The sequence below is a fragment of the Notamacropus eugenii genome, chromosome 5 (genome assembly GCF_028372415.1).
Source record: "Notamacropus eugenii isolate mMacEug1 chromosome 5, mMacEug1.pri_v2, whole genome shotgun sequence".
Lineage (NCBI taxonomy): Eukaryota > Metazoa > Chordata > Mammalia > Diprotodontia > Macropodidae > Notamacropus > Notamacropus eugenii.
Window position 1 is genome coordinate 352,869,761 of NC_092876.1, and position 24,413 is coordinate 352,894,173.

General features: G+C 38.2%; 1 protein-coding gene across 46 annotated transcripts in view; it reads left to right on the forward strand.

Annotated features, from left to right (window-relative positions):
* The window catches only part of ZBTB20 (zinc finger and BTB domain containing 20), a 1,002,935-nt gene that overhangs the window by 604,569 nt on the left and 373,953 nt on the right, over positions 1-24,413 (forward strand). For 3 of the 46 annotated variants that reach the window (XM_072616760.1, XM_072616761.1, XM_072616757.1), the window contains exon 1: positions 1-18,552. This exon is cut by the window's left edge and continues 14,364 nt beyond it. The exons of the other annotated variants lie outside the window; for them this stretch is intronic. The gene's annotated coding sequence lies outside the window, so the exon portion shown is untranslated. The remainder of the gene's footprint in view (positions 18,553-24,413) is intronic. 46 annotated transcript variants of the gene reach the window in all.

Consider the following 24,413-nt stretch of genomic DNA (forward strand, 5'->3'; position numbering starts at 1 on the left):
GATTAGAAAGAAGAATATATTTATTGCCTTGATGAATCAGAAGCATAATTGTCATTAGATAGGATAAATCTGTAATGGACCAAATAACACTGTTTCATTGATTCTCTCCAGCTATGCTACACAGTATGTGAATAGGAGCAAAAGATAGCTGGAGTAATCCAGGGTTAGGGTTAGTCAAGGTATGGTGGTAATGGGACAAGGAAGTAGAGGGTAGTAGTATAGAGTTGTTTTGATTTACCAAAGAATTGATATAGGGAAGGGAGGAGAGTTGCAGGCACAGCAGAAGTTCTGGCCTGAATGAAAACTAAGAGATAATTTGCTAGAGATGGACCCAGGAAGACAGAAATTAAAATACAATCTCTGACATGTGTTTCTATGTGACAGATCATTTAACCTCTCTGAACTCTAGTCTCCTCATCTGATAAAGAGGAAGTTAAACTGAATGGTCTAAAAAGTCCCTTCCAGCTCTAACTCTGTGGTCCCAAGTGATATTATTGAATTGCGTGAAATCTCACTAGAACTTTCCTCAGATTTGTGTTCTCCTTGTTGTTCTGCCTCTAACTGGCTTTGGGACTTTGGCAAATCTGTTCAACCCATTGGACCTCATTTTCCTAATTTGTGAAATAAGGATGTTGAACAGGACAATCTCTAAGAAGCTGTCAAGCTCTGAAATTCTATGATTTATCTTCTGGAATCATCTTCCACTCTTTCCTAAAGAAGGGTTTGGGGTGGGGGAGGAGAAGAAGAGAGACAAATTGTTTATTCTGATGTTTTAAATTCAGTATAAGTAAGCATTGATGCTGTTTGCTTCTGTGTAGCAGACCCTTAGTTTTCAAGGAAAATCTTGGGGGGCATTACAAAAGAGCCTGAGAATAGGCAGATCTTATGATCATTGTATTATAAAAATTTTTGTACCAAGGAAGAAGGAGGACACAAATCAGTTATGCATAAGTTTCTTTATTCTGTTTTTTCCCAGCCTATAGAAAGGGCAAGGATTTCATAGAAAGAGACTGAGTTGAAATAGAGAGGCTACACCAAGAAGATTGAGTTGATCTGGGGAGAGAGAAGATTAACAGGCTTCCAAACTACTCAAAATAGTTTTGTCTCAAACATCAGCCATCTATGGCGACAATTTTCACCAGCACACAGGCTGGAGGAAAAATGCAAAATAAACAAAAATTTGTTTTTCTCCTGTTGTCTTCTTTCTTCCTGATCCTCCCCTCAATGCCTTCTTTTTTCTGCTATAAATATGCAGTAATCTCATGACCTCTAGCTATCACAGATACAGTACCTGTCCCACTCAGACTTGCATTCTTTCCCTCCTTCCCAGGATGAGGTTATGACTTGTGATTTCATTGATACAGGGACCTTCTGGATGGGTAAACTCCCTCTGTCAATACATGACTGCTGTTTCTGTGCAGTTTATAGTTTTGGAGAGTTGCCTGAGCAACAGAGAGGCTAAATGACTTTCCCAGTGTCAGAAATGGGACTTGAACTGAGATCTTCCTGGATTGGAGAAGAGTTCTATACCCATTGTACTCCTCTTCCAACTGTGACCCAGCCAATAGTCTTTCCCTAAGCAGTGATTTCAGCTAGGAGTTCTTAAGCATAATATATGTTATATATTTGGGTATGTATATATGTATGCATATACATATATGTATGTATATTACATATAGGTAGGGAAATATAGATATATATTAACATACATCGATAATGTATTATGTATATCTGTATCATATAGAAGATACATATCTTATATATAACATATAAGGTAAATTAAGTTATATATTGACTATATATTATGCCATAATATATAGTAATCATATTTTAGTATAGTTGGACTCCTTTGTTACCCTATTTTAAAAATGTTAGTAATTTTAAAATAATATTTTGACAAGGAGTTCATAGAGGTCACAAGACTACCAACAGGGTCCGTGACACAAAAAAGGTTATATAAGATATGTATAGATTTGATTACCTGATTAAAGTAAAGTAGTATTGAATATTAATTCTCTCCTACTCTAAAGTCATTTGCATTTTCGAAGAAGACCCAAATCAATTACTGGTGTGTGGAGTGTGAGCTTACTGCCTTCCACTCCCACCAAGTATTGGAACATTGGGCTTTCTGGTGCTCTTAATATCTCCTAGGTCACCATCCCTTTTCAGACCTTAGTGTACTAAGTAGTAAAATATCTGGGACCATCACAGGTGAGGTCAGGCAGAGCAATTGGCTAAGCAATTTTACAAATATAATCTCATTTGGTCCTCAAACCAGTCTTATGAAGTAGGTCATATTATTTTGCCCATTTTACATTTGAGGAGATTGAAAAAAACAGAAAGCCAGTTTGACTTGCCCAGAATCACACAGCTAGCAAGTATCTGAGGCTGGCTTTGAACTCAGGTCTTGCTGACTTCATGCCTAGGGTTTTATCCAGTGTGTCCCCAGGTGCCTCTCACAACCTATTCCTCCCCATCCCTAGTCTGTTCTTAATCTTTACAAACTAAATTATGGGGGGGAAATAGTTATCTATTGGGAAAAAGTATGGGATAGTATAATTGTTTGAAACAAAAAATCTCAACGCAAAGAAGACATTAATGAAAAATTTTTGATCCTTCAGAGGCACCTATCTGAGGCAGGTACAATAGAACTCATCACCAAATATATTCTATATACTTATTTGTAAGTTTTTCAGTTAGTCTTTCCTATTGTCAGCTAAAAACAGCATATACCATGAACTTTAATGCCCCCGAACAACTAACTAATTCAACCAATTCAGTGAATAAATAATTTAGATCATTTGATTGACTCTCTTATAGAGGAAAGGGCTGGCTAACACTTCTCAACCTGTTATACTGGTATTGTTTGGCTTTAGATAGCATTGCAGTAGGAACCAGACTTTGGAAGTTGGGGGAGCAGCATAAGGAGGGAATTAAAATTGTACAAAGTAGAAAAGAGAAAGGAAGAGACCAGTAGGGCTAATGGAATATCTAAGAAATAAGGAGAGGAATGAAGATAAAATTCTTCTGCTCCAAAACCCCCATGAGACTCCATTTTTCTTAGAAATCTCTATATCTTCTTACTAGTGTGAAAGCAGCCAGAAACCATGGGACCCAGTGATAGACCTAGAGCCTTGAAATCAAAATGGCAGCTCTGCACTTACTGATTTTGATGAACCTGATCTTTCGTCTGTCAATCTCAGTGGGCCATAAATTCTCTTGTGCTTAATTCCCTTGGAAATAAGCCAACAGCTTTGTGCTCAGTCTAAAGCAGGTTAAAACTTTTCCATCTTACATGATGTCTAGAGTCCATTAACAAAGATAATGCTAATGTTGGCATAGCAAGGTTAGTTAACTAATACTCTGCTGTTCCCTTCAAATTCAGCCTCAGATAAATACTACTTGTATGAGCCTGGGCAAGTCACAGCTTCTGTCTGCCTCAGTTTCCTCAGCTGTAAAATGGGAATCTTCACACATAGTGGCAAGACGGGTATACTTGGCAATTTCCAGGTTTCAGAGGAGATTCTGCTTTTTCTTAGTATGGGGAGTTTCCTCATCTAAGTGTTCCTAATAGGCTTACCTAAAATCTTACCTAAAGACAAATGATTATCATTTTAGTTGCTAATGGACACTAATCTTGGAACCAGTTTCTCCAACTAACTCTGTGACCCTGAGCATGTCATTTCATCTCCATGGCTCTCAGTTTCCTCATATGTAAAGTGAGGCGGTTGGACAAGTGATCTCTAAAGGTCTCTGCCAGCTTAAGCATTCCATGACTCTGTAAGTAGTATCTTATTTTTAGCTCATAGAACATAGCTACAAATATAACATTGAACTCACCCCAGTCAGAAGCCTAAAACACTAATCAGTACTCTATGTTTTAAACCAGTTTAAGCTCATGTGATGTAATCCTCAATGTAATATAGCTGCAAATGAAACCCTATGGGCATAGAATTGAAAAGCAGATTGATTCAGTAGTTTCTGTTGGGAGCTCTGCAGAGTATCACTGGATGCCTCCTACCCACATACTGTCCAAAATATGGCCCACTGATGGGTACAAGTTCATTTCCAAATTAGGAGGAAGAGTGCCCCCTGCTGCATGTCCTCATGCCATGCCTGACCAGCTTTGGTCCACAATTGTCAGAGACCACTGACTGATGAAATATATAACTGTAACCTCCTCCCCCCATCATGTACAATATCCCCAAGTAAAATATGACTGTCTTACCATTACAAGTCCCTAAGTTAGGAGTGTGATAACCAAAATTTGAAATGTTACAAATGTAAAAATGTTTAAGAAGGTAGTTTAAAAAAAACAACTTACCAATATAAAATAACACATTAGAAGTCTCTTAAATTAGTCACTGATAATGGAGTAAAACTGCTTAAAAAATCTGTTACCATGTCCAAGAGCTAATTATTTAATTGTGTTTAGCTCTGTTTAATCTTAGAAGGTTTGCGAAACAAGTCCTGAAAATGGATCTTGTTTAAAGTAAAGTGAGTGTGTGATTTTTCACAAGAGAATATGTACATCCACATTACTTGCTTCCATCTCTTGGGATTTTAAAATGGCTTCCTGAAAAGGAGACCGCAGGATGCCAGCCTGATTTCTTCAGCTGTCTGAGGAAACATTGTCCTGTGAGATCCAAAGGCACTAGATGCAAGTGGAGAAAGAGTTAAAAAGCAGATCTTTTATGGATTCTCTTCACTCAGGCAGGGCAGAGTTTTCAAGTGAGCATAAAGTTAGTATGAGCACAAATGAGTCCTTTGGTTCCTGACCCAACTGGGAATATGTCCATCTGATTTCCCCGCCTGCTTCTGACTAATAACATTCTTCCCCACCCCCACTCTCACACTCACGTAGAGAGACATAATTTTAAAGTTATGTTTGAGGTAGAAAGATTCCTTTCTGGACCCTGTGAGAGCCTGGAAGTGGTGAAATGACTGTAAGAAGGAGAAGGGAACACAGAACAAACAAAAAACTAATGAAACTGTTGTGGAGCTGTTCATAAAGGATACACGATGGGTTACATAATGCAGCCCTTTGTTTGTCAAGTCCCAGACAGATCCCTACCCAGTGTTCAATGCTGCAGAAAGCTGCCCACCAAGGTCCTAACTAACCCTAGGCAATTTTGAGCCATTTTTCCCTACCTCCTGCCATGATTACTCTGGCTACTGATTAAATTACACCTTATATTTAAGGTCACTATCCTAAAATGACCCCATCAACCACTACTTTCTTCTCTCCTTAACAGCTCAATATTACTAGTAATGTTGGGCAAAGTTGAAAAAAAAAAAAAGCTTTTGTCCCAGCTGATGGAGTCTTTTCTCCAAAAGCAAATGTTGTAATAACTTCTTCACTCTTGGGTTCAAACCTCTCGTGAAAGATTTGGGAAGCTAATTAGCACAAGAAGGAGTCTGGGGCCTTTGGGTGAGTCACAGTCATGCTACCACCTAAGGGACAGAGAAAATGTCTTGTTCCCCCTGGCATTTGACAAGTACTGTTTCCTCACTTTGTATTTTTAAAGGAGCTGGAACTACCTAGCATGTCTTCTTCATACTTCTGAGGATTTAACAGAAACATTGCTAATAGCATTTTCCTGCTTAAAACATTAATCTTTGTGAGACTTCCATCTAATGTGCTGCCTCTCACTGAAAGGATTTTCTTTCTTTGTGTTTTGGAAAGCAATTTAAAGTTTGTTGTTATTGTGAATAGAAACTGAAGAACAAGTTATAATGCTTTCTGCTTATATGGCTTCCTACTTAAAACTCAAATTTCACTTTCACCACCCCTTTTGAATCATAGGATCATATATTTGGAGTTGGAAGGGACCTCAGAGAGTGTTACTCCAATTCTCTCACTTTAAAGATTAAAAAACAATCCCAGAGAAAGGGAGTCCCTTTCAGGTCTGTGCTGGAGCCAGCTCCAGCCCCATGATTAATTTTTTTATATGAATACATTAGTTTTCAGTAGGAGCATTTATACCTTGGAAATCCACAACAGCTACAAATCAGGGCTTGATTTGTTGTGTTATTTATTGTCTAGATTTAAGAAAATGATAAAGAAAATGTTAATAATGCAGATTTCAAATGTATTGTGCCTACTTGGGAGGGAGGGCATCCCCTAGAAAACCAGTTGTTAAACATTTACCAGCACAGCCCTGCCTTTGGTCAAGTAAATGGCAAAGTCAAAATTCAAACCCACATCCTTTAACTTTAAAATGCCATAAAAATGTAATCTGTTACTATTATTCACATGTAAATCTCTACCTTGCTACATGCATCTAAATGGTAAATTCGTTATGTATGGAAAATACCTAATGAATCTAAATTTCTTAATGTGTAAATATTATGACCTTAGATTAAATGCTACCCTGAGGCATTCTGTCATCCAAATGGCTTGTAGCCCATTCTTGAGGGCTATCTTGATTTAAAGGTGCCCACTTAACTAGCTGCAATATTGATCAGTGATTAGAAGAAGATTTTTAATACAGGATGTATTAGAAGAATAGTCAAGTGACCCCTTCAGACTTCCTTCTTGTATTTGTCCCCTCTTCCCTTTGGTTACCTGTTTGTAACTGCCTTTTGTCCCTTCATAACTAATCTAGCCTCCTACCTTTGGAGTCTTGTGTAATTGACGTATGCTCTGGCTATCTCCCATATCTGGAATACTCTCCCTCTTCTACTGACTTCCCTGGTGTCCTGCAAGTCCCAACTAAAATCCTATTTTCTACAAGAAGCCTTTCCCAAATCCTCTTAATTCTAATGCCTTACTAAATTATTTCCTATTTATCCTTCATATAGCTTGCTTTGTATACATTTGCATATTTTTGTATATGTTTCCATGTTGTTTCCCCTATTTGATTGTATTCTCCTAGAGAGCAAGGACTGTTTTTTGCCTCGTTTTGTATCCAGTCCTTAGCACAGTGCCTGGCACATAGTTGACACTTACTAAATGTTTATAATTAATTGATTTTTTTAACTTTGATTTTTTTGCTTAGATTTTTTTGTTTTTTTTACTTTGCCACCACAAGTCCCTGACCTGTGAATGAGTCAAATTTGCACTGAACAATTTTTATAATATGGACTATATTTTCCTTAGATCTTACATAGATTTGTAGCTCAAAGGGACTCAGAGGATCTCATTTTGCAGGTGAGGAAACTGGGGTGTAGAAGGGTGAAATGATCTGCCCAAGGTAGATTCCACACTTAGGGTATCTAACTCTAATTATAGCACCCTTAACACTCACTATAGCACACTGTCTCCTTACTCTTTCACAGGAGTTCCTAATCCCTATATATGGACCTCAAAGCATTAATTGGTAGATCTGACCAATCACTTTCTGTCTTTCCCTCACCTGTGAAGTGGTTGGCCTGTTTTTGTATGGCCCCAGCTTTGAATTAATTTTACGTTTAAATAAAGTTAAATATGTAAAAACCATTCTTAGCTCATGGGTGGTACAAAAACAGGCATGGAGGAGTATGTCTCTCAGGATGTAATTTGCCAACCCCTAGATCAGGTAAACTCTGGGGTCCAGTGGTATACTGGTAAATGTTTAACATCCAGTTTTTTTATATGCAAGACTTTTATTTTTAGTCTATATTAACATTTTTTCTATTACTTTCTTTTATTGTTCTTCACTTGTTTCAGTTATGTCCAACATTTAGTGATGCTGTTTGGGGTTTTTCAAGCAAAGATACTGGAGTAGTTTGCCATTTTCTCCTCCAGCTCATTTTACAGATGAAGAAACTGAGGCAAACAGAGTTAAGTGACTTGCCCAAGGTCACTCAGATAGCGTCTGAGACTGCATTTGAACTGGAATTCTCATGACTCCAGGGCCATCACTCTATCCACTGTACTACCTAGCTGCCCCAAGAAAGAGACAAGGGCTCAGTCAATTGGTTTGAGAATTATCTACATAGAGATGATAATTGAACCCATGGGAGGTGATGCGGTCACCAAGTGAGGGAGTGTAGAGAAAAAAGGCAAACAAAGAGAACCCGAGATAGAACTTTGGGTGACGCCTACATTTAGAGGGCATGACATGGATGAAAGAAAATTGAGAAGGAATAGTCAGACGAGAAGAAAGAAAAAATCAAGACAGATAAGAGTCATGAAAACTGAGGCAGGAGAGAGTATCCAGCAGACTACAGTGGTCATTGGTATTAAATGCTGCAGAGGGGTCAAGAAGGTTGAGGGTTGCTGTCTGATTTAACAATTAAAAGATCACTGGTAATTTTGGAGAAAGCAGCTTCAGTTGAATGGTGTGGTTGGAAGCCAGATTTCAAAGGGTTTTAGAGGAGCATGAGAGGAGAAGAAACAACGAATTGGAATTTTTAACATAGAATGTCCATTACAAAAGCAATTTTTCTTAGAGTATGAGAAAGAAAATTACTTTAGTTATATTTTTAAGCCTTTAAGTCAGTTAGAAAAAAGCAGTTTGACATATTTGTTATTTGGGGAATGGACAACCAGTTGTCAAAGAGTTAGTATTTATGTGCATAGTTAGTATTTATGTAGACCCCATGAAATGAGATTCTCTTCTCCTACTACAGATCCATGTACCTTAAAGGTAACAGCCGGTCCTCAATTTTTCCCTCTTGGGAACTCAAAATTTAAACTCTTGACACCATGTGGTGGTAGTAATAAGAAGATGAAATCATGGGTTTGATGCATTAAATTCAGAAATACGAATCCCTCTTCATTTTGCGTTTCTTACATTATAATTTTTCCCTGGGGCCTTCATTTTAGTTTCAAGTATACACCTTGTACTGACTGATAAGTACAGTAATATTTAAGATGTAGTAGCAAAACAACATGATGACATCTAACATACCTGCTTTGTAGTTTACCAGTGGCCCAATGTAATGAGAATTCAATTTCATCTCTTTTTTTCTTTTTTAAAGGCTCTAGCATCTCTACTTTGACTTAGGGTACTCTAAGTTATACTTGAATACTTCAAAGATCTTTTAATTTCTTGGTTAAGAGTCCCTCCATCAACACTGATGTCACCCTCTCTATTCCTTAGTGAATGGCTTTTGAAAGTAGCCATGGTACAAAATTTTATCATCCTGTGGCCAACTTAGTAATAAGCTATTTAAAGACAGAAAACATGCCAGATCTGTATACAAAGCCTTTCCACGTTGCCAGAGCCTATGTTTAGCTAGCATAGCCTTCAAGAACCCAAGGTCAACTGTGTGCTACAGTGAAGCAACAGAGGAAGCCCATGATGAATGTGGCTGTAAGTTATCTGAACTGAAGAAGTCTATGGGATTTGGTTTTTGCCTTAAGTATTTTACATAACTACATAACTATCATTTGATATTAATTATTCAGCCAGGCTTAATTAACATTTAGAAAGGGGTATTTACAAAAGTGGCATGGTAAGAAGAGTGGGTACAAAACATTTCCCAAAACATCTGGGACACTTTTCTACCAGTACATACAGAGTCCAAGAGAAAGTGGGCCAGTCGAGCATTTAGATATGCCTCCTAGACACAAGGAGCTGAGAGCTAGGACTGTAAAGGAAGATTCACAGTACAACGGGGGAAACACAAGCAGATATATGTACAAGCAACCTATACACAGGGATAAGTAGAAAATAATTAACAGAAGAAAGATGTTGGAATAAAGAGGGGATGGAGAAAACTTCCCGTAGAAGTCTTTACCAAGAAGAAGAACAGGCTTATGGGGTGGAAACAATGGGAAGGTTGGGGCAATGGATCCTATCATCTTTAGACTTTTAATAGAGAATTAGAAGAAAGGCTGGGGAAGGTAGATTTCAAGGGGTTCAGAGAAGAAATACAAAGGATCCCATGACCTAACATTCTGCAAGCTGTCAAGATGAAATTCTAAAGACACAAAGGAAAACAGTTCTGTTAAGAATGAAAATGGAAAGTTGTCTGAATATCATCAAGGGATAAAAACCCTAAATTAACAGCATTCTTATTTGTTTTTTACTGGTAGTTCTTTTCTCTCCTTTGTAGGACACTTATGAAATTCCCCTTAAACATGATGTAGATTTTCTTCTGGGCTCCTTATAGAGTCATGATGCTACTTTTCCTCAGTGCAAATCTTTTCTTTTCTGATCCTTGTGTAGACATTGTATCAGCCATTCCAGGGATGTTTCAAGGAGTAGCAAGGTTCGAGAACCTGTGACCTTGAGGCCACATGTAGCCTTCTAGATCCTTAAGTATGACCTTTTGGATTCAGTTCTACACCCTTGAACTAGGACATCAATGAGAAGTCCAAAATCCCCTAAACTCCTAATGAGTCATGAGGTTCTTCTCTGTTCAGAAGTGTGATGAGACCCAGCTTACTTCCTCCCACCCTTCCAGTCCTCACCCAACTCCCTCCCTCCCCCACTTCCCAAGTCAGTCCTTCTCAGGGAGTTGGTTTTAGGCTTTCACGAGTAAGCTGCCAGAAACTTAAATCCTCTGTTTTGAACAATCTTACTGGTTTTATGCAAGCCCCACAGTATGTGACCAAATCCGTCAACCAATCTGAATGAATCAAAATGCCTTTAATGATTGCTTGATTCAATGAAGGTAGTTGGGCCTTGTTCAAATCTGGTTCACATCCTGATTAATTGATATGCCTGAGGGTGAATGGCAATAATAATAGTGACAACTAGCATTTACATAACATTTTACAGCTTTCAATTCCTTTTACAAATACTTTCCTTGTTTTATCTTCAACCTGAGAAGAAATGCTATTATCCTTGTTTTATAGATGAGGAAACTGAGGCAGATTGTGATTAAGTGACTTGCCCAAGATCACACAGTTAGTCTGAGTCTAGATTTAAACTCGGGTCTCCCTGACTCCAGGTCTCTAGTGCTGTCTCCACAGTTCATTTCTGGGCATTAAGAACAATGAAGGCTACCCAGGCCATGGCTTTCATGGTGCTATTTAATTAAAGTGCATGACTTTCATTCCTAGTATTTTAAAACCTCTAAGCAATTGCCATCTCATTCATCACTGCATGGAGAGAGGACAAATGTTGTTGTTCTCAAGCTAAGGTGCACAGAGATTATGTGATCTTCCCAAATTATATAATGAGTCAGTAAGTGAGTCAAGAATAGGACCTAGGAACTCTGACTCTGAGAAGCTGAACCTGCTATTCCTATTCTTTGTAGCACCTTCTTTTGGCAAGCTACAGAGGCTTTACCTCCAAGATACATGTTCTGCGCTTGGTCCTGCCTTATCTCTTACCCAAATTCCATTTTAAGAGTAGATGGTTTAAGATGTATTAATTAGGAGGCAAAGTGAGCAAAGGAAAACGTAAATCGAATATGAAGTGACAGTAAAGGGATGTGGGGGAGACGAATAGTAGCACAAGGTCATTGGTTTGAGTAAAATTGAGAACAAGGGTGAAAAAGAGGTAGAGGCAGCATTAAGCTGTCCCAGAAGCAATTAGGCTATGCATATTGCCTGTGATGTATTTTCATTCACATCCCATCCTAATAACCTTCCTTGTTTTTCACCTTAGAATTTCAGCTTAGTGTCCTGGTTACTGGAATTCGCCCAGCCCACTTTTAATAGGTAGACAGAACTATAGAAAGAAAATTTACAGTACTTGTGACAATTGTGAAAGAGCTCTTCTCTAAATTTGTGCCCTCTTTTCCCCTTTCTTCCCCTTCTCCCCTGTCCCGTTCCCATTCTCTACATCTTCTTCTCTATAACTTTTTTTTCATTCAGTGAGCATTAACTTTATTTAAGGCTTTGTTTTTCAGGTTCCATAGGATACTGGTTGAATAGGGCATGATCTCTTTCCTAAAGAAGCTTATAATCTAGGTGGGGAGATGACATGTACACAGATAACTACAGTACAGGGCACTATGGGATAAATATGAGAGGGACAAAGGAAGTGTCACAGGGGGTTGAAGGAAGAAAAGATAAAATGAAGATGGTGACACTGCCATGACCATGTCTGGTTTCAATAGTGCCATGATCCTAAGTTAAAAGCATTCCATCAGAATCCAGTGAAAAATGTGGGACCTGCATGTTTGAATGTTTAAACAGGTGCACACTGCTCTGATCTGGCTAAAGAAAGACAGTCTCCATCTAAAATGTATCCCTGATGCTGAGGGGGATGGGATGTGCGCCAGCTTTAACTAATGGAGCTATGCTAAAAGGTGGCCCAGGTGATTCCTTAAGTCCTACTACCTGATGGCTGAACCACCTGCCCTCCCTCTTGTCTGTATTCTTATCGAGAAATTGATTTAATACATTCAAGATATTATTAAATAAATTACATATTAATATTATATGTCCTCTTTGAATCCAAGTGGCAATACAATAGAATTTCATTTTATAAATAACACCTTTCCTGCTAACACCACAGGGCACAGTACAATAGAATCAAAATAGAACACAAATGCCGTAATCAAATACAGACCCCAGGAAGGCTGATTAAAAAGGCATGCGCTAGTAAGAACAAGCGACAGGGTAAGCATAGTGGGCCACAGGAGAAAAGCCAACCGAATCCAAGGGCACAGTCAAATAGAATGGATCTGCTAGTCCATTTCACAGTTGCTCACCGACACAAATGCAATCCTCTCATTTTGTGTTTAGGCTTAGCATAGGGGGTCCCCTCATTCTCTTAGCTACGTCAGAGATAACACTCATAAAGAAGACTTTCAAAGACAACCTGCAGCTGTAGTAAATGACTACAATGTGACCTGCATCAAATGGGGGGGTGGGAGAGGGGGAGCTTGTCTTTTTCGTTACAACCACTAATTTGGAGTTTGTTTTCAAAGTGATAAACCTGGATGGTGCCTACCATAATTTGCCTCCAGCAGACTTTTGAAGTGGGCCAAGTTTCTTTTTGCTGCCTTTATACTTTCTGTTGTTGTTCAGTCATTTCAGTCATGTCTGACTCTTTGTGACCCCATTTGGAGTTTTCTTGGCAAAGATGGTAGAGTGGTTTTGCCATTTCCTTCTCCAGTTCATTTTACAGATGAGGCAACTAAGGCACGCAGGGTTAAGTGACTTTCCCAGGTTCACACAGTTCAGAAGTGTGTGAGACTACATTTGAACTCAGGTCTTCCTGGCTCTCTAGGTCTGGTGCTAGTTTATCTACTGTGCCACCTAGCTGCTATCTTTAACCCATTCTTCTCATGTGCCTTCTTCGCTACTTCAGTGTCCTTAAACTGCCCTCAGTGTTCTTTCCCTCTTCTCCCTGATCAAAAGCTGTTTTTCAGGAAAGGATTTGACCCCAGTCATTTATGCTTTAGTGTAATGGTTCTCAAAATGTGGTCCAGAGACTCCCGGGGGTACCCAAGGTCAAAATTATTGTTATAATAATATTAAGATGTTTTCATTTCTACTACAGATGATTCACATAAATAAGAGTTCTTTGGGGAGTTCTCAATAATTCTTAAGAGTGTAAAGTGATCCTGAGACCAAAAAGTTAAAGAACTGTTGCTCTAGGGTGAATTTAAATACTTGCATTGCCCATATGGAGGAGGTCTTTTGAAGATCTAGGGGTACTTTTGAGGTTCTTGGAATTGGGGTCATGTTTCTAAGTGATACATGTGATAGCAGTGATAAGTATGTACCTTCCAGAGTAGAGCAAGTTGATTCATCTGCATTTTTTAGAATGTTGCCTTGACATGTAACATGGGAGAAAGAAAATTAAAATGAAATCACATTAGTCCTATTAAAGATATGTAAATTTTCATGAGATGGAAATGATAAACCAGACATAGTACAGAACATCTGTTATACATATTTACTTGTGTGAAATAAAATCTTTCAGATAAGGAACTAAGAAAGTAAGTAATTACAGAGGGACAAATATTGATTTTCAGAGACAGTGAGAAGGGAAATATTGATAACTGAGTCAAGCTCCACTCCCTCCATCCTTATTTATCTGTTTATAGCTTTGAGTCTTTTGTCTTGCCTTTTTCTTAAGGAAAGAAATAATTATATTAATAATTTAGAGTTACAAAACACTGTCGTATCCATTATCTCATTTTATCCTCACTGCAGCTCTGTGACATAGATATATAGAAAATGAATGTTAGAGCTGAGAGGGATTTTAGAGATCATCTAGTCTAATCTCCTTATTTTATGTATTAGGCACTAGAAACTGAGAAAGGGAAAGCACCTTCCTCAGAGTTACCTAGTACATTAGTGGTGAAACTGGTACCAGAACCCAAGTCTCCTGAAATCCAGTTCAGTGTTCTTTCCATTCTATAGCACTGCCTTGCATTTTATAAATGAGGCAACTGAGGTTCAGAGATCTCATAGTGGCTTGATCACAGCCTGGAAGTGATAGAACTAGGTGACTGCATCCTGGGGGTTTTTTAACTCCCCAGTCTAAGCATTCTTTCCATTATACCAGGGTGGATGCTTCTCATATGTGAAATATTATCTATCACATAACTCTCAATCATTGTATAGCATTTTTCTATATCCATTTTTACTTTCTAAAATGTGAATGGCTGAATGAACAAATATAGACAGTATTTTGTTATTGTGGTTGTTCTTGTAGTCTTAGAGGGCACAGCACTGCGTAAATACAAGTGGCCTTGGGGTGTTTTTTTGTTTTGTTTTAGTGAACTTCTGCTCAGTTCTAGGCAAATCTGTTTGCCTACATAGGCAAGGCAGTAAAAATGAGTAACACTGAACTACCCACCCTGAATGGAGTTCACCAAAGTGCATTGTTCTTCTGGATCTGTGAATAACCAAATAGTCCCATGAAAGGGTGCTAAACCAATCTGAATTCCTTGGAAAATGTGGACAGAGGGAGTGGTGACTTATTTCTATGTGACTTGGATTAACACTGACATTATTTCCCCAAATAGAGGCCTTGCTAATAAAATGCTCAAGTCTTTCTGAGAAATGACAATTGTACTGTAAGGACCTGAATTGAGGAAATACTAGTGGGATTTTCATGTTTTACTTCTGTGAACCTTTAAAGATCAAAGTTCTTTAAATTCCATTTGAAACATGTTCTGTGAGAAGATGCCAGCTATATCCCACCTTCCAATAATTTTTTGGACTTGAAAGTATATTCTTATGTAATAATATACTATAGCAGTTGTAGTGAAAAATTTTATCTTCTGAGAGGTATGGAAACACTGCAGCTTAAACATGACCAGTTATCTTTGAGACTGGAACATAATAACTGGCCAATAATGATAACTAAAATGTATAGAGTATTTACTGTGTTCAGGCACTGTGCTTATAAGCCCTTTACAAATACTATCTCATTTGATCTTCACAACAACCCTGGGAGATAGGGACTGTTATTATCCCCAGATTTTCCCAGAGTCACAGAGCTAATAAGTATCTGAGGCTGAATTTGAACTCCAGACCTGGGGCACTATTCACTGTGCCACATAGCTGCCTAACATAGCATATTTATAGGTTGGTGTTTCTCCTCCCCAAAATAAGATCTGAAGAAGCAATCTCTAAGGAGATATCTAAGGATATATCTCCCCAGTACATATAGTATATGAAAGAAAATTGCTGCCAATTGATGACTTTCCCTTAATTAAATATGAGCAAACTAGCTGAATGCTGAAGAACAAATTACCAGAGCCATTATGTCAACAACCTGCTGAAAAACCAACAACCTTCTTTTCTCCAAAGCAGGCTGCTGTTTAGAAGGCAGATGAAATATTAAAGCTTCAGCAGTGAAAAAAGAGAAGAGAAATGGGTCCTATATCAGAAGTTATTAGTAACCTGTGAAAAGAAATGCTGAAAAATGGCAGTTACCAAATTAAAACTGGGAAACAGGGCGCAAATGGGAGATTTCAAAAAGTTTGGAGGGAAATAAATGACAGATTGTCCTCCTGGCTCTTATTACTGTGAAATTCTAAAGCCCACTTGGCGATTGATGATGGAGGTGAAACAAAAATTGCATCAGTGCCAATGCCCGTCCTCACATCTGTAGTCATGAGTGTCTGTGATGATGACCAGAATCGATTGGAAAAAGGAGCTGGGAGATGGTAGCCTTTTTTAGAACTATCTAAATTGGAAAATCTGGAGGCGCTTATTCTGAAAGGTATTCTCTCATTTGTGAATTGGCCCCTTTACTCCACTTTTGTATTATGGTCTTCCTTGGTGGGGGAGCAACATTAAATACCCTATATTAGAAAGCTATTATGGTTAAACTCTTAAATTTGAAGGGTCTGTCTAGGTGTTATTAGTGTATGTGACTCAAAATACATAGGAAGGGAGATGAAGAGAGAGAAGAGGGAGAAAGAGGGGGAGAGAGAGAGAGAGAGAGAGAGAGAGAGAGAGAGAGAGAGGATCATTTTCAAGTCACTGACAGACACAAAATTCATTGTTAGAGAAACTTAGCCAGTGGAAATTAAAGGCAAAGGTATTAGCATAGAGCTGTGTGGTTAAAGGGTTGTGGTGGGAGAGAGAAGAGAATTCAGCTATCTAATGCTCATTGTATGAGGATATTTTTTTTTTTTGCTTTTCTTTTACTTCCCCTAAAGGGAATATGAGTAGAGAATGGACTTGTGATTTCATTGACAGAAGACCTCCCTGACTGAAGAAACCTCTTGTACCATGTAGGTTGGCACCTTCTCTTCAATTTATAATCTTAGAGACCTACCTAAATCACTGATTGGTTAAGTCCAGGGTCACACAGGTTGTATGTTGTCAGAGCAGGACTTAAACTTACTTCTTCCTGGTTCTGAGATGACAGAGCACTCTGTGCTCCATAGATATAGCCTCTCTTCCCTACTCCTTCATTAATCAAATAATCAATATGTGATCTAAGAGTTTTTCCTTCATTTTTCTAGAGTATATGTGAAGTGTTTGGATAATTTGATTGTCAATGTGCAAGTGATTGGTTTCATTCATTGGCTTGTTGGTATGAGTGCTGTGGTCGTTCTTATCACTTAAATAAGCCTGATTTTCCTTTCTGTCACCTCAGGAAACTACGCTACCCTCTTAAAAGTCTTCCATGGAATGTTCTTCTGTTGGTTTCTTTTATCAAAGCAAGAATTTGAATTGTCTAACCCTACTCAAACCTGTGCAGGGCTTATGACATGTGGCCTTATAAGATATGGTCTTCAGTCTGTGGGATGGAAAATTGATCAGTAGGTGAAATTAGTTTCCTCCTACATGGAAGCACAGAATAATCTAAAGTATGCCATGAACATAAAGGAACCTTTACAAAAAGATCTGCTAATATCATCCCCAGTGAAGTAATGGTGAAAAACATCTAAGGAGAAACAACTGCTGTTGTTTTTTCCTAAAAAGAGCAGCTAGAAATGAAAAATCTGAAAATATGATGAAAATTGCAAATGGAATGGTTTGCATGAAAAATGATCATATCTAGGAAAAGGCTCAGGAGAGGGTCAGCATAGAGCTGGAAATAAGGGCCAACCTGAAATAAGAGAATATAATAACTGACCAAAGATAATAAAAATATCCTGCCCTAACTTTTCCTCTACCACTGTTCTACAAAGAGAGTAAGCCAAGCAGACTGACTAAACTAACCTCAAGTTAAGAATGACCACTGTGGCAGGAGGCATCATGGAGAGTGTATCCAGATTTGAATTGCATAATAATAACTGTTTGGTGTCAGCATTCATCAGCCAGATGATCAGACCCACAATTAATCAATTAGGTTGATATGATCAATTGGACCAAGTTTTCCCCTTTAATGAAAGCCATCATGAGTTGCTTAACTGATGTCACTTTAATCATGTTACCTTTAGAGGAGCTCTTCAAATCCCTTTTTTCTTTTAAAGTATGGGAGATTCGGGGGGATGGGGTATAAGTTGCTTTAACATAATAAAATTCCAAATTTTTACCAATCTTCCACTGTAACATGCCTGTTTTTTTCACTTCTACTTAATTTTTTAAAAGAGGTTGCATCTTATCAACTGCTCTGAAACAATTTTGTTCACCATGGGGCTCTGTGGATTTTTTTCAAAAAATATTTTTTGTACATTGAGATAGCAGAGGGATATATTCTTATCCAATTGGGGGGCAGGGGAGAGTTAACAATGCAAATATACCAGAAGAATGAATGAATAAATATTGATCCTTACTTCAACTTGAAGAACTCTTTGAAGAAAATCATAAAAGTAAACATATGCCTGTTTAAAAAAAAACAACACTCTAGGTCTGAACCTTTCACAAAGTTCTCTCCGGGCCCTCTTTTTCTCTGACAGAGGTGCTCCCCACTTACTCCCATCATATCAGTTAGGAAGTATCTTTCATTTTTTCCTACAGTTCCTACACATCTCACGTGAGAGTGGATGAGGTGACATCATCTTGACCTGTGATATCCCCCACTGTTCCACAGCCAGGCCCTTCCATCCAGGCTGGTTTTTTTTTTTTTTTCTGATTCACTTCTTTTCTGACCTAAAACACCCCTGCTATTCCAGTCCTTGGCCTTCATGTACAGAGACTGCTGACTCATACTGAACTGTGCCAAACTGTGCAGTAGTGTAATGATGTGGACAAGAGTCGAAAGACTGGAATGAGATCACCAAACTCATTTCACTTGTTGCTTACGGTACAGTCCAGCATGAGCTGTAAATGTAGGGACCCCAGCCTTCTGAGCAGAAAGGGTAAGTAGACTCAACACCATGTACAGAGTACCACTGAGTCCTTCATCAGCAGTGGCGGGCCGGGTGTAGGAGGCTAGCTTTATCATATTGGTGCTACGGCGTTCCAATTCATCTGGAGTTTTCCTTTGTCCTCCCTTCTTTCTCTCCTTTCCTTCCTCTCTCCCTCCCCCCTCCCATTCCTCAAACTTCCTTTCTGAAAATGTCTGAATTGTACAGCAATGATCCAGGCAGAAATTAAATTTTGTTAATAAGCTGCCGCCGCAAGAAATCCTAGAACAGTGACATTGTTGAAATTGTTCAGTTTAGTTTGTCTACTGGGAACTCAGATGAATTTCCCAACAAAATTTGAGGGTGGGGTGAGGAGGGACTAAGATTCTCTTGATTTTTTTTTTCTTCTCCTTTTCTTCTTTCTTTTCTGAGGAGGTAGTTTCAGGAGACATGGCTGCATTCTGGTGTGGTATAAAGTTTTCCGTCAGGAGACAATAATGTACATTCCTCTGGCAGGACGGGATGGATTTTTTGTTTCTTTTGCTGTTGTTTATTTATAAGACATTTCCTCTCGGTTAGTGGAAGTTAGATCGTAAGAGGCTCCAGTGATTTTCCTTCCACCTCCCCTCCCTAATTTCTGTGCCTCAGCACTCTGGAACACTGTGAACTCTACAAACTAATCAGAGCAGGGAGTTTAACAGCCAGCCAGGCCTCTACACTCTCAGGAGACTGTGATCTGATTCTCAGTCGTCACCCCTTGGATCAGGAACCACAGTCCTGGTGAGTGGTGAGGTTCCAGAATTTGATATGTCAAGGATTCTATTCTTGGTGTGTCTCTGAGGCAAGCAGGAAATAAAAGATTTTTGTGTTTTGTTTTGTTTTGATTTTTTTTAAGAGAAAAAAAAACACAACCAAACAATCAAATGTGAAGATGAAGATTTTATTCGCCCAGCTGAGACTACTTTTGTGATCGCCAGGGCAATGGCAGATCCTTAAAACTCATGCTCAGGATGAACCTGCATAGGTAGGTTTCAGGCTGCCTCTGATGGATGTCATCCTTGACATCACTAACAAGATGCTTACAGGAGTCAGGAGGACTAGGTGAGTGTAGTGTGTGGGGTTGGGAAGAGTGAGGAGTGGGATTAATTCTTCACTTGGACTTTCTCTCTGCCAACTTTTCTTGTCTCTGTGTTCTAAGCATTTGTGTATGCTCTGAATACCTGATTGCCCAGCCAAGCAGAAAAAGGAATTCTAGAGTGAATGAATAGGACTTCACAGTATTGTGAGGAAAGCACTTTGTAAACCTTAAAGCCCTCTGTGGTATAAAGTAAGCTATGAAAAGAATACTGTTCTTATGAAGGCCATCTTCGCGAGTCAAAATAACCAAGTCGTTTAACATGCTAGGGTGTTGTGTTATTTTTCACCCCTTGGGGGAGGGTGGAGTGAACTCTCCCTTGTTTCATTTTCCCCTTTCATTTGTGGCATTAAGCAGAAGGAAAAAGGGACGTTGCTATGATTTAAGGATAGTTTCGTTTATACGTATGGGAAATTGTCCCCCTTGCATGGAGGCCTGGTGTGAGAGATGCTTATGAAGTGTGGTTTAAGAAACTAATGAAGGAAGAAGTGAAATAGGGATAAATATTGTCATTTCTGGTTTTTTACTAGCAAAGACACCAGAGAGATTAAACCACATAGACTATTCTGTTCATTTGTTTAGACAATAGTTTAGACTCCCTCTCCAAAAAGACAAATTAGACTTGAATATGAATTTGCAGTGGACCCTGGGCCATCCATGTTGCATTTGTCTCCCAGAGACATTTCATCTTCTGGATTGTTCTCTGTCCAGTCCAATTTCAAGGATCCGGCATGTTCTCAGCTAGGAGGAACAGGAAGAAAAGAAGACATGGTGGCAGGGAAAGCATTTGACTGTTGTGGTAGCATCTGAACTAAATTGCTATTTGGAGGAAGGGAATCTTTGATGTCTCCAATGTGGTTCTCATGGGCTAAAGCTTCCCAGAACTATGGCCCAGCCTGAAGGGGCATTTAACTCAGCATTCTTAGATATTTGGAAATAGATGTCATCTTATTGTTTTATTTGTCCTTGCTATTAACACTTGGCCAATATAACCCTTTCGTTCTTAGAGCTAAAAAAAAAAAAATGCCTTAGAAATAGTTATACATAGAACCAGATGTATACTGTCTAAGTCTCTGCTGTGTGTGTATAGTCAATATCTAGACTCCTGGAGTAATCTAACCTTCTCTGTTTCAGCTTAACTTTGGAATATAGTTCATTTGAATTCTATATATGTATATAGGCATACTTTGTATAACATATCCCTGATTTGTGATGTATATTTAATCAGTGATACTAAAAATAATCGCGTTAATTGGGTGCTTTAAAGTTTGCAAAATGCCTGTTTAACAACTTTGTAAGGTAGACAGTTGAAGAGGTATTGAGTTCTCCATTTTATAGCTGAAGAAACTGAGACACCAAAGATCTGAGTGACTGGGCGACATACACCCAGCTAGAAAAGTACAAGAACTGGGGACTCTAACCCAATTTTCTGACTTCAGGAAGTACTCTATTTCCATTAAACTGCATTATTGTTTCATAGTAACATATTTTAATTTGTTCAAACCAACTTCCACTGTTACATGACAAAACCCATCCATAACACTGTTACATTTGTGACATTGACCCTAATGAATAAAACATTTTGCTTAACGTTAGTTTTATAGACCCAATGGACCATCGTAGGCTGGGTGTGCCTGAACTCCCACTGGGTTTAAAATATGGGAAAGCACCAAAGATATTTTTAATTAACTGTGTTGTTTACTGAGTAAAAAAGCTTTAATGGGAGGACAAGTTAAAAATAAGAAAAATATTGTTTAAAACAATGCCACTTGTCCTGTACCCAGCAGTATCAAGTCCTGCCTAGGGGCTTCTGCCTGCCTCTGTCAACACTCAGATTTCATTCGTTTCCTAGATGAAAGGGACTTCAGTCTCTAGTAGAGTTAATCCAAAATGTCCAAATAGTACCATGTGGATTACAAGCCAGAGCTTTAACCTTTTGAAATTGGGTTACTGTTTAATTCTCTTAACACTTACTGGGATAATTTTTATGAGCATCTTTAAACACAAACCAAGGAAATACAAAATATCTAACAGTATGCCTCTGGAGATGACATTTCAAAATATGATGTGCCCACAGCGATTCTCTGAGTACAAGAATCAGGAAAGGAGCTCCATGTGACCACAGAACTCTGAGAAAATAGAGTAAGGTATATGTGATGTAAAAGGCTAGTCTGCACACAAGATGATATATTTCATTAGAAAGTCCAGACACCAATATAGGCCTTTCAATTCAAATACATGTCTTCATTAAAAAGCTGTTTTTGAGGCATTGACCTAAGTGTGGGATCAACTTAACTTGGCTTTACTTAGACCTATGCTATAGATTTCTTCAATGACCACTGTGGGTATAAGGGAAACAGCACTGAACTTGGAGTCAGAAGATGTAAGTTGATTTCCCCACTCTACCATTTCCTAATTATATAATCTTTGTAAAATTATTTAAATTTTCTAAGTATCTACTTCATTATCCATGAGATTAGAATAACCATGCCTGCTTTGCTGAACTTCTAGTTTTGTTATCAGGACCAAATGGGATATATGAACTCAGAATTATAAAGCTCTATAAATTATAAATCAATTGCACATAGAAGGTGTTACTAAAATAGTTTTACTGTTATGGTTTAATAGTTGAGAAATTTTAATCTAGGTAAAGAATATAAAGAAGTAACATGGAATAGTGGATAGAAATCTGGTCGCAGAGCCAGGAAGAGCTGGGATGAAGTCCTACCCCCTGATCCATACTTAGCGTGAGACTCTGAAAGTCATTTATCCTGGTAGTAATCTGGGAAGCTCTCTAAAACTATGGGTTGCAGAGGTATCAACCTGCTTTAGTGGAGGGAATTCCATCATCCAGGGACTTTACTTTGCCATTGAAATCACAGATCTAATGCCCATTCTGTAGAATATACACATTATAGAGCGTGGTTTAGTTTTTTCTTGTCATTTCAGTAATATGTTTCAATTATCGAGCATTTATTTTTCTCTCACACACCTCCTCCTTTCTACTCCCTGACAAAAAAAAATTTTTAAATAGAAAAACAAAACCCTTGTAACAAACAGTCAAACAAAACAAATCTCCATGTTGACCAAATATAAAAGTATCTCTCTCTGTTTCTACATATTAGTCCATCACCTCTCCGTCAAGATGGTGGGTGGTCTTCTTTATCACCAGTCCTCAAAAATCATAGTTAATTACTGTGTTGACCAGAGTTCTTAAATCTTTCAAATTTATTCATTCTTATAATGTTGAGGTATTAGTATAAACTCTTCTCTTGGTTCTTCTTCCTTCACCCTGTATCACTTCACACAGGACCTCCCAGGTTTCTTGTGAAACCATCTCTTGATTTCTTTCTTACAGCACAACAGTATTTCATGGTATTTGGGGCAGCTAGGTGGTGCAGTGAATAGAGCACCAGTGCAGGAGTCAGGGGCACCTGAGTTCAAATCTCACCTCAGACACTTGACACTCACTAGCTGTGTGACCTAGGGCAAGTCACTTAACCCCAATTGCCTCATCCTGGGTCATCTCCAGTCATTCTGATGAATATCTGGTCACTGGATTCAGATGGCTCTGGAGGAGAAGTGAGGCTGGTGACCTGCACAACCCTCCCTCACTCAAAACAAAGTCAAGTGCAAGTCATGTCATTATTTCTGATGGCATGGTCTTCTTCGGCAACGAAGGAGAAACACAGATTTCATGGTATTCATATACCATAATTTGTTCACTCACTCCCCAGTTAGCAGGCACCCCTTCCCCCCTTAGTGTCCAGTTATTGTCAGTTTTACCATCATGATGAGTATGAGGTAAAACTTCATACTTGTTTTATTTTGCATTTCTCTAATTATTAATGATTTGAAACATTTTTTATATGGCTAGATATAAATTGGATTTCTTCCCTTAAGAATGACCTTTTCATATCCTTTGACTATCAATTAGCTAATGTCTCTTATTCTTATAAATTTGAATCAGTTCTTCATTTATCTTGGAAATGAAACCTTTATCAGAGAAACTTGCTACAAATATTTTCTCTAGTTAACTTTTTTCCCTTCTAATATTAGCTACATTGTATTTGTGCAAAAATTATTTAGTTTTATGTTATCAAAATTATCCATTTTATAGTCTGTAATCCTTTCTATCCTTTGTTTTTTAACTCTTCCTCTGTTCAGACATAAAAAGTAATTTCTTCCTTACATTTTTCTGAATTTTAAATGTGTACTTTTGCATGTAATATTGATATAAAAGTAAACTTTGACACTTCTTATAGGAGTAACCAGTTAGTCATAGATTCGTAGTATCATAGACTTGAAAGAGACCTTAGAGATCATCTACTTCAACACCCTCATTTCACAGATGAGGAAAACTGAGTCCCTGAGAGGTAATGTTACTTGACCAAGTAATGAGTCAGAGTGAAGACTCACATTCATCCAGAACACTGTCCCTGTGCCATTCCATTTCTTTCACAAGTGACACTCCAGATTTCCTAGGAAAATGAAATACTGCAAAGACAACACTGCCTTGTGATTCCTCCTCTTGCATATATTTGTTTACTTCATTTTATTTTGATTTTTCAGTTCCACAATCTGTCCCTCCCTCTATTTCCTCCCTGACCCATTGAGAAGGCAAAAAATACAAGACCCATTATAAATTTACAGTCATTGAATATATTTATTGATTTTTTAATCCAATTTTGACCATACTTGTTGGCAAAGTGCAGCAAAAAGAACAAATTAAAAAAGA